We start from the raw sequence: 6,712 nt of genomic DNA on the forward strand, positions 1-6,712 counted from the left end.
AGAATTGATTAAACAATTTACATAAGAGCAAATCCACATATCTGAAAAGCATCAAAAGATACTAACTTCACAAGTTAAGATATTTAAATAAATGTAACAATTATAAACTGAAGAATTACAACATTGATAGCTGTAGGGACACGGATTGTTTCACAATTTGCTGGTAAAAATGTGAATATAACACTTCAGAAGCAATAGGGCCACATACTTTAAAACTTATAAATATTTCTACCCCTTGAACTTAGAAATAAAAGAAATCACTAACAATTTTTATTATGACCTTGTTTTGTGATAAAACTGAAGACAATAAAAACCTCTGGAAATAAAGTAAATGTTTATAAAGTGGTGATTGGCTGAATTTATTGTTTCTTAATATGTCCATCATGAATATTATACAGACATGTAAAATTTTAGTTTCATGTATAATGGTTGACATGGAGACTTTCCACAAGGTATCAATGAGTAAGAAAAAATAAGGTGCATATTTCTTAAAAATGATGACAAAAAGACTGATGTGCATGTGTGTATACACAAACATGTTTGCACATGTATGTATGTGAATGGTTATAAAAGAGTATGAAAATCTAGGATAATAGAACTCAGTTGCTAACATGGGTTATCTGTGATATGGACACAGAAGAGAATAAGGAGTGGACAAAGGCAGTTAAAGGAAACAGAAAAATTACAAATTCAAAAGCAATAGCATTGTGATATAATTTGGACATTTATATAAAATTACATATGTACATATTTTTAAATAAAATATTTTTAAAGATGAAAAATTATCATGGTGATGAAAACAGAATGGGTAGATTTAACTTAAATCTAAAGTAAATGCGGCATTTATATTTTCCTAGTTCAGACCCAGATTTTCTTAAAATTCAACATAAAATGATACTGCAAAGCTTGAATGTATATTAAAATAATGCAACCGATGGTAAATAGCTTTTTCAAATTTTTTTCTCCAACATGAAAGGGAAAACATATATAGGGATTTGTCTTTTAATTAAGGTAGAATTGGTGGAAAGGAGAAAACAGCAGAAAGGAAGAATGGGACCAGCCTAAGGTTGAAATTTTAGTAACTTGATTGCACCTCCAGAAAGATGCAGGGGAATCTGATAGGGAGATGGCAATGAAATTTTCAACGAGCAAATATTTGCCAGTATCCCCCAGGTGCCAGACTCTGTTCTAGGTACTGAAGCCAGTGGTAAAAATGAAAGCACACAGTTCCTTACATGGAGCTTAGATTCTCTTTCTGAAAAGTAAGATCATAAACAAGTCAACAAGTCAATGGAGGTAGTCTCCAGGAGCAAGTGGGCTCGGGGACAGCAGATGGTACTGTGACGATCTGAGACTGACAGGGCAAAATGCCTCCCAGTGCAGCTCTGACAGGCAACGTTCTCAGGCGGGGAGAATAGTGAATGCCAAAGCTGTAAGTAGGACTAAGCCTGGTCCATACAAGGCTGGAGGGGACTAAATGAAGACAAGAGGGCTGAGGGCTAAAGACAAGTCAGAGACAACTGGAAGGCTTTGCATGTGGTATAACCTTCAAGGCCTCACCTGTGTGAGAAAACACAAATTAGAAGTTGCTAAAACCTGGAATATCAAAATATCAAGGAAAGCAAGCTGAGGATGGGGTACTTGGGGAAGCTCAGGGTTTACTTGCCAGGGAACCTGTAGGGCCGCTCGCTTTAAGGAGCATAAAGCGCACTCCACGTCAGAAATCATCTGAGATAGCTACTCCAGCTGAATTAAGCGGGGACAAAGAGAACCTCCTCGAAGACGCGGGATTCTAGCCGAAGACTTTTAAGCCTGAAGTAGTATATCAAGTGATATCAATTATATAATGGCTACGGAGAAAACAAAAAAAAGATTGCAAACCTGTTGAAGTTTAGGGAATTCCAGAGACATAACCGGAAGATTCCGAGTAAGGAGCCAAAGGAGAGGTAAGGCTATAAACTGCTGAAAGGGTTCCTGTTACAAATTTGATACCCTCTGCTTATAAAAAGGATCAGAAGGTAAGTTCCTAGAGAAAGCCGACATTCACTTCAGTACCAGTGTGCCAAGAATTCAGGGACAGGAAATAAAATGGAAAGGAAGATTTAAAAACTTAAACAGTTACCTTTAATTAAATTTAAATTTTATTATTTATTTATTTATTTATTTATTGAGAGAGAGAGAGAGAGAGAGAGAGAGAGAGAGAGAGAGTGAGTGAGTGTGTGTGTGTGTGTGAGCAGGGGAAAGGGGCAGTGGGGCAGAGAGAGAGACAGGGAGATATAGAATCTGAAGCAGGCTCAAGGCTCTGAGCTGTCAGTGCAGAGCCCGACAAGGGGCTCGAACCTACCAACTGTGAGATCATACATGACCTGAGTCACTTAGGTGCCCCTAAGCATGTGGGTTTTAAGGCTACCTGAGTTCATTATCCTGATTCCTCAGCCTAGTTAATATGTTTACTTTGGGCAACTGATTCCTGAGCCTCAGTTTCCTTATGAAGAAGACAGGGATTGTAATTGTACTTAATATCTAAAATCATAAAAATTGAATGAGATTATGCATATTATTTCATATTATAGTTACTGCTCCCTCCAGGTTGAGTTATTCCTATCTCATTTGGAAAATTGTTATTTTTTAAATTTTGTGGGAATGCAGCCAGAGCTAGAAAATTCTAACGTGCTTGGTAGACCTCTGGAGGTTTGAAAGCATGGGCCGATGGAGATTTCTGTGAGGGACTGGAGAAACGGGCGTCAGTTCTAGCAGAGGATGTCAGTCTGCTGTTGTCACACTGGAACCCAGACTCCAGTGGACCCAGACTGTCCATTTAGGCAGGCACCTAAATGGGACCCCTTTCAACGGCCCAAGAAGCAAATAAGAAATGTACTTGGGGAATATTTGGAAACGTCAAATTTTCAGTGGCAACAAAGAAAGAGCCAATTTCTTGGCACTCCAGGGGTCATTTTGTTTTTTTTTTTCTTTTCCCGAATTACTGGCATGGTGTGATTTGGGTCATGCTGCTATTCTGATTCCGTGATGTAACATACCAGGTGTGCTCACTGGTGACAGACGACCGAAGCTAGTTTTACAAGACAACTAGAACAGGGCAGTCTTCCCAGTCTTGTGTGGCATTGCAACAAATTGATGACTGTGCTGTCCTGATTCACTCTGACTTTTTTGCAGGTGTTCGGGGGCAGGGGTGGGGGTTGGGGAGACATCAAAGAGGCATTCATAACATGCTTGAGGTTCTAACCTTCCATCACCTGGTCTCGGCTGCTACCATAGGAGCCATACCAGTAATGACCATCCGAACATGTAGGAGAGACTTCTCTGCCCTTTGCTCTCTCCTCCCTGGCCAGAGCCAGAAAAACCTTTACATTTGTCAGATGGGTGCCTTAAAAAAATATCACTGTGCATCTCCCACATGCCCGAAGCGGCATCCAGCCGTCATATACACCATCCTATTCTCTTCTTTTAAGAGCCCATTTTACACAGGAGGCGTTGAGGTCACAGGATTTTCAGGGCTTTGCCTGAGATAGCTGCTGTCAAGTGTCAAGGGTATCTAAGCCTTCTCCCTCTGGATCCTTTGCCCACTTACTACAGAAACAAGGAAACCAAGAGGAGTGAAAAATTGCGGGGAATCTTATACGAATTCATAACTCCTTTTACATCTGAGAAAATTTTAGACTCAAAACTAAATGATTTGCTTCAGGCACAGAGCCAGTTAGAAGCCTGTCGGGGAAGAGAACCAGATCTCTTCACTTTTAGAAGGCTCATATCTTAAAATCCCGCAAGGCACAGGGAGGACCTGAGATCCATGCTAGACAGCTGTCTGTTGGGGTGACCATGCCAGCTCATTGCTGGGGCAGTACATTTACATCTGCCTTTGGTTCAGCAGAGGGAGGGACCCTCTGGACCCTTCATGTCCAGCTTCAAGGCAACCAGAAAATTCATTGAAGAGCCATGTTATCCCATAGAGCCAGAGCTTAAAACTAAAGAGAAAGAGAAAGAAAAAAATAAGCTGTCAACGCTGGGCTAACGGTAAGCACAGAAATCATGGGGTTAAGAAAACAATTTAAGATTGTTAGGAGAGCATATAGATATGTTTAAGAAATGTAAGGTTGTATTTATCTTGCATTCTTTAAATATATAGGACAGTTTGGAAGGGTTCCCCTACAATCAATTCTCCTTTTCATAATGAGGAGAATGGATAGTATTTAACAAAATGACTATTTTTAAGTAGATGAAGCTTTGAGGAACAAACTTCTCATCTTGCATCTTGACTATAGCTAGAAATATATTTTAATACAATACAGTGAAAAGGTTCATGAATATTTATCACAGAGACATTTGCATGGAATTCTCATAAAAGAATCACACAACAGCCAAGAGCCATAAATGAACCGATTTTCTAGGAGGAAATTATTCACTGATACTAGTGAACTCATATCAATACAGTCTATAGTCTCTGACACCTGTGAGAGAAAATACTGGTGAGCGGCGCGATTGACAGGAGCTATGAGGTAAAAGAATCAAAAATAAAACAACAAGTTTCTAACATATACTTTTAAATAATACATTCACAAAATCTTCCAGAATAAAAATGCCGGATAAGATGATAGAGTGCTAGGTAAATGAAGAAAAAAGAAGTTTCAGATCCAAGCTCTCCCGAAGATACCTATAAACATCAAGAAAAAAATGGCTGGTAGAAAGATCTTATTGGATTATATGGAGTTTAGAAAACCTTATACAGCGATAAAAAGCACAGGATAAAGATATATGAGTAATGTCTCCTTATCAAGCAATAATGAAAGCACAGTTTAGATTATTACAACAATATCTACTCTTTGGTAATATTGATACATATCTTAATACGTGTACCTTTAAAGATAGTGCACTGTATAGTGAAGCAGCTATTTTCTTAAATGATTAATCTATCACAGCTTTTAACAGACAGAAGACTCTCACTGAGCTGTACACACAAGTCTGCCACACAACTTTCTGTTCATGAGAGTGATTCTATCTTTGGCCATTTCACAGCAATTTTGCAAATTGAACTGTAACTTAAAATACCATTATTAAGGTAATTGTACACGAGCTGTGTTTTGGTTTAATTAGGATTCTAGCTGAAAACAAGTATATCCAAAGTTAACAAACCACCGTTGGCTTATCCTCCTCCCTCATCAGATTGTATCAATAGAAAATAATCTGGTTGTCTGATGGAAAGAGAAATTCAGACACGTGGTTAACACAACCTCAACTATTTTGGTCGGGGAAAAAAAACCCAGCATCTTCTTATAGCTTACGTCATATTTAAAAGTCTTTAAAATAAATAAATATTTTAAGTATCTACAATCTGGCCGAGGGGAAACGGGGTGGGGGGGGAGGGGGCGGGAGTAAACAAATACGTTTTCGTTCCTTACAGTTCTGTCTTTAGCGAAAACGACAGCGTAGGGCAGATTAATTTTCCTTTTCTCCCACACCAGACCCTAACCTTGACCTAGGGCTGCATGTTGGAAAATGCCTGGTGGTTTGGTAGAAGGGAGGGTAAACCAGCATTTCTGGAAACCCTAGATCAGTCCAAAGAAGAGCTAAAAAATCTCTCCAAGTGCCTTCACCAATAAGGGCTCTGTGGTGTCCCGTACCAGGGTAAGAAACCACATTTTAGCCTTTCTGGCAAGTCGAAAGGCACAAGATGCAGCCATAGACACAAAGATCATTGCTCAGAATCACCACGGGTGAAGAGAGCAGTTTAGAAAAGTCTCGCTAGCAACAAGCACGCTCTGCGAGGAGATCTAACAGTTGTATCAATAGGGCCCTGGAGAGGGTTTTTGAACTTCATGGTTAACAAAGCGCCGCTTTTCCCTCGTCGCGTCCCAGCTCTGCCAGCCTGGGAACAGGCATCCGTGGCCTGGAGAGTCCGGGCGGGAAAGACCCCCCCCCCCCCCCCCACCAAAAGTTGGGCTGGTGACCAAAGTGACACCCTCCTGGACAGTGATTCCACAGAGGGTGCCCAAGGAACTAGATGGAGAGGGACTGAGGAAAGGTCGAAAGAGGAAAGGTGCAAAATCCAAGGTAACCGTCCCCAATCGCAAACAGGAATCCTCAAAGCCGGCGGAAGCGCTGCGCACCCCAGCCCAGCCTGGCCGCGCCCTTACCTGCACCCGCACAATGGCCGAGTCCCGGCAGCCAGAGAGCCCTGGCCGGGCTTCAGCAACAGGTTCCACCTCTCCCGGGGCTGCAGCTCGGCCCCGGCTCCCGCCACCTGCCGCTGTCCCCGCCGCTCCAACCCTGCTTGTCGCTGCCCGCCGGCTGGGCGCCCCGGGCTCTGCGCTCCGCTCGCTGCCTCCTGGTCCCCTTCAGCTGAAACGTCACTCTCCAGGGGGCACCTGCCGGCTGCTGGGATTAAGGAGAAGCTATTATCATCCCGCCTAGCGCAACGTGGATACTTTCTGTGAAATTAAGAATCTGTGCGCAGCAAAGGAAAGAAAGCAGCCCTCTGGTTTTGCGTGGTTAGTTGCCTCTCCACACCTTGGGCGAGTGATTTAGCCTCTCTGTGCCTCAGCTGCCTCTTTGGTAAAATAGAGATAGAGGTTATGGTGATAATAACTGGGGAATCTGAGAATTGAGTGGGCATGTATGTGCAAAATGCCTGGACATGTTAAACATTCCATAAACGTTAGCTATTGTTTTAAGGTTCTCATCACACCTGTGAGTCCTT

General features: G+C 41.8%; 1 protein-coding gene across 2 annotated transcripts in view; it reads right to left on the minus strand.

The window, feature by feature from the left end:
- The window catches only part of NPFFR2 (neuropeptide FF receptor 2), a 94,216-nt gene extending 87,780 nt beyond the window's left edge, over positions 1 to 6,436 (minus strand). The window contains exon 1 of one of the 2 annotated variants that reach the window (XM_027058160.2): positions 6,150 to 6,436. The gene's annotated coding sequence lies outside the window, so the exon portion shown is untranslated. The remainder of the gene's footprint in view (positions 1 to 6,149) is intronic. The other variant, XM_053217264.1, reaches the window with a different exon arrangement.
- Between the last annotated feature and the right edge of the window lie 276 nt (positions 6,437 to 6,712).

Source organism: Acinonyx jubatus, chromosome B1, assembly GCF_027475565.1.
Source record: "Acinonyx jubatus isolate Ajub_Pintada_27869175 chromosome B1, VMU_Ajub_asm_v1.0, whole genome shotgun sequence".
NCBI lineage: Eukaryota > Metazoa > Chordata > Mammalia > Carnivora > Felidae > Acinonyx > Acinonyx jubatus.